Raw genomic sequence first — 4,505 nt, forward strand, 5'->3', positions numbered from 1 at the left:
CCAAGGAAGGCATTCGAAAAGATTCATGTGCAATATAATATAGAAGTTGCCAATATGTCTGATTGAGAATCTATTTTTATATTAGAACACAACAAAAATGACACTAAGCTGTAATAATCACTTACTCTCCATATCTTTCATCCCCCCATAACTTAGGCCCAGTTGAGACGAGCCCGACAGCAACAACAATGGGTTTTACCTGCCTACAGCTTGCGTGTTCACAAGAGACGGAGGTAGTCTCTGCCCTACGATCATAGCTTGAGCCTTCATGTCGGCGAATCGAGCTAAAAGTACCCAATAGCGATACATTTCCAGGGGGGGGGCAGGGCTAGAAAAATACATTTTTCTTAGCCGAACAAAATAAGGGAAACTTCAAATTCTCGTGGTTCTTAGGCCAAAATTTGAAGCTTTTGTCGAGAATTACACTAAAATTTGTGTAAATATGCCGGTTTTCTTAATGGCAAGCTCAAAATCTAACCGGATGAGCTTTACTTTTCGCCCAATGGATACATGCCATGGCTGCCGCCGCCCTAGCAAGCCTTTATATTGCCCCCTCATCTTGTTAGAAGCAGACATACGCATTCCGCTATGGAATTCCTCCAGAATATGACCGCGATATTACCGATGGCTCTTCTAGTGCCTGCCTTCACTGCCATCTTCTCTCTCAAACTCAGAAACTCAGCAGCCCGCGATGGGCGCTTCCCTCCAGGCCCTCCAGGTTCATGGCCCCTCATCGGTCACTTGCCCTTGCTTGGCACTGGCTGCCCGCATCACGTCCTCGCCCATCTTGCTCGCAGCATCGGCCCCATCATTGGCCTCCGCCTCGGCTCCAAGCGTGCCGTCGTCGTCTGCAACTCCCATTTTGCCGAGGAGGTCCTCCACACCCACGACAAACTCCTTGCCAATCGCCCCCATCTCCTTGTTACCGACTACGTCTTCTATGGATACGACAGCAGCATCGTCCTCTCCAGCTACAACCCGCGGTGGGCGATCCTCCGCAAGATTTGCACCTTGGAGCTCTTCACTGCCAACCGCCTTCAAGCCCTTCAGCACGTGCGCTACGAGGAAGTTCGCAACTTGCTTCAGAGTCTCGTCCAAGAGTCTCGCAATGGCACGCAAGCTGTTGATCTTGGTGAAGCCTTCGTTGTGATGAATGCCAACTCCCTCAGCCGAGTTTTTCATTCCAAGACACTTGCTGAGGTAGGCGGCCATGCCTTCCCTTCAATGCTGAAAGAGCAGGAGAAATTGTTTGCCCCATCCATAGGGGATCTCCTGCCCTGGCTCAAACTTCTTGATCTGCCACGGAAGCGGGCGATGAGGAACTATCATAAGCGTGTTGATAAGATTATTGAAACCATGGTTTCTATTCAAACCATGGTTTCGCAGAGAAGGCAGTTGATGAAGACCAGTAACGATGATGATCTTCCAAAGGACTTGCTACAGGTTTGTGCTTGAAGATGAAAGCAAATGGGATGGAACCTGAAAGATGAGGGCAAGGTTCATCTTTGCTTAGATTAACTTGAAGCTTCAAAGCTCATATATATTGTGTATATATGTATGCAGATTCTCCTTTCCAGAGAAGCAACTGACTAGAAAAATTGTGGTGATCAAAGTGAACTTCTGAGTATCAAAGAGATTAAGAGCACAATTTTGGTTGGCACCATCGCTCAAGTCTTTGTTTTCATTGTTGAGAGTCCTCTTCACTCTTCTAGAGCTCTAATTTAGCTTTGGGCCTTTTGTGCTTAACAGGAAGTATTATCTGCTGGCATCATTACAACAGCCCTAACATTAGAATGGGCTATGGCAGAGCTTTTCCGAAACCCACGTTGCCTGAAAAAGCTTCAGCACGAGATTGACGACATAATGGCGAAGGAGGGTGATCACTTTATAACTGATGGGGATATATCGAAGCTACCATATCTTGAGAAAGTGGTCAAAGAGGCGTTCCGCTTGCATCCAGCGGCCCCTCTGTTGCTCCCCCGTCTTGCAAGTGAGGCGGTGAAGATGGACAAGTACACCTTACCTGCAGGGGCATTGCTGTTAGTGAATGTGTGGGCCATAGGAAGAGATCCAAATGCATGGGAAAATGCAGAGGAATTCTTACCGGAGAGGTTCGATGGCAAAGACATGGATGTGAAAGGGCGGCATTATGATCTTCTTCCCTTTGGATCGGGGAGACGGGTATGTCCAGGCTTGCGGCTAGCTTTGTCTGTGCTTCATGTCACTCTGGTTAACCTTGTGAGAACATTCGAATGGGAGCTTCCAAATGGGCAAACACACATGGATATAGACATGTCTGAGCAGAGGGGCATCGGCAGCATCAGAACGATGCCGCTGCTGGCTATTCCAAAGCCTCGACAACTTACACCTTGACCTATTACACCAGCTCTTGTATAGTGTCGACGTAAGCCTCACACACTCCATTAGCTTCCGCACATTGCTTTTCTCAAGGTTAGGTGTAAATGTGTAAATAATGGTCCGAAAGGTGGCTAGTGTGCAATAAAATATCAAAAAGGTAGATAGTGCAAGGTCCAAGTGGGCAAACTGGATGTAGACATGTCTGAGGAGAGGGGCATCACTAGCATGAGATCGACGCCATTGCTGGCTATTCCAAAGCTTTGACAACTTGCACCTTGACCTATGTTTACAAGCACTTGTGTTTTAAACCTGCACAATAGCTCATCAACCCCACTTAAGCTACTTGACAGCCCCAAATGTGTTATGCTTGGTATTATGGTTGACCAACGTATTTAGTAATCGCATCTAGATCTAGTCGAGACCTCACAGATGCCCAATTCACTAATTCTTATTGGAATCATGTCTATAGAGATTTATGAGACCAGAATGCTGTAGTCATTTCGTCTTTCAGTTCCTTCACTCAAACAAGCCAAGTACAAATCAATCAGTTTCATTTTTATTTTCGGGAATTCCAGTTCATAAAGTCATACAACAGAATATTGTCAACCCAACAATATCCCTGAAACCCAAAGGGCCATCAGTGACTATATCAAAAATCGGGTTAATCTATTGACAAAGGAGCGGAGCGACTCCCCTCTTGTGCAAGCCCGTTGCACTAGATTCACACATGCTGAAATTGGGGTTTTATCGGAGTAGACTATGCTAAACCGAATGCTTCAAGGTAAAGTCCCAAATTTTGAGGAGTATCTGTTAGGTCCTCCTCCTCCATCCACTTCGTATCCAATGCAGGATAGTTCTAGAATTTACCCAAGAACCGCCTAATCACTTTACCTTTAATCTTTCTATCTTGATGTGCTAATATTTATTTTGGTACAAGGATCTCCACGCTTTCCTTCACTTCGGGTTGCTCATCTGGATCCCCATCATTAGGCACATCACCTTTAAAAGGCTTCAATACATGAAATGCATTGTGAATCTTCTAAGTATCGGACAGCTTCAGTCTAAAGGAGACATCATTTATCTTTTCTTTTATCTGGAAAGGTCCATAATACCTAATGCCAAGCTTTTGAAAAAAGCCGCTCCTTTCCTTCTTGTTTTCTTAGGCGTGCTTTCTCAAAAGGTAAGAGCACCCAATCGTTCTCCTTTAATTTCAAATCGTGACGATGTTGATCCGCTACCTTCTTATGTCTTTCTTGAGATTTCTCTAAAACCTTCCAGACCTTGGAAAAAGCAGTGTCCAAGTCCCTCGTGTACTGGTCGGCTTCAAAAATCTTATCTTTCGTGCTGAGGAAGGGTGGAACCTTCATAGCACCTTCAGTAATCTCAAATGGTGCGTTCCCCGTCGAAGAGTGGATCGTTATTGTAGGCAAATTCACCAAGGGGGGAAAAAAATTCCATTGAGTCTTCTGATTAGAAATGTAAGACTTCAATAAACCCAGTATGATTGAATTTGCAATCTCAGATTTCCCATCTGTCTACTGATGGAAAGATGACGAGAACTGTAACTGTGTGCCAATGTTCTCCCAAATAGCCTTCCAAAACAAACTCGTGAATTGGGGATGTCTGTCAGAGACTATTGTCTCAAGCATGCCATGTAATCTGAAAATCTGTGAAATGAACACTCGCTAAATGATCCGGCTTGACTGTTTTCTTCACTAGAACGAAGTGAGCTTGCTTGTTAAATATGTCTATGAAAATCCAAATGCCATCATGCCCACTCTATGTTTTCGGGATATCAAAAATGAAATCCATAGCAATACTTTCGAAGGGGCGGGTGGGAATGGATAGCTGTAACAATCCCTGTGCTTCATGCCTTTCAAACTTGACTTTTTGGCATACGAAGCGACTACGTACAAAATCGTCCACATCCTCCTTGAGTCTCGGGAAAAAGAAGTAACACTCCCCACCTTTCAAGGTGGTGTCAATGCCACGGTGACCCGTAAAAGGTGGACAGTGGCATTCAGTTAGAACCTTTTTTCTTGACGGTTGTGTAATAACATCGTTTTCGTCATCAAGTAGCCATCCCGTATATGAAATATCCCGCTACTACCTCCCCATTCTGTATTCGCATGAATACATCAAAAAAA

At 44.9% G+C, this 4,505-nt stretch overlaps 1 pseudogene across 1 annotated transcript; it reads left to right on the forward strand.

Moving 5' to 3' along the window:
* On the forward strand, positions 1 to 2,902 carry LOC147434107 (cytochrome P450 76C2-like; annotated as a pseudogene). Its single transcript, XR_015185339.1, has 3 exons — positions 1 to 1,443; positions 1,564 to 1,653; positions 1,750 to 2,902. The product of XR_015185339.1 is annotated as a cytochrome P450 76C2-like (transcript).
* The last annotated feature ends 1,603 nt before the right edge of the window (positions 2,903 to 4,505 follow it).

This window comes from Adiantum capillus-veneris, chromosome 19 (genome assembly GCF_014529385.1).
Source record: "Adiantum capillus-veneris isolate H3 chromosome 19, ASM1452938v2, whole genome shotgun sequence".
NCBI classification, from domain to species: domain Eukaryota; kingdom Viridiplantae; phylum Streptophyta; class Polypodiopsida; order Polypodiales; family Pteridaceae; genus Adiantum; species Adiantum capillus-veneris.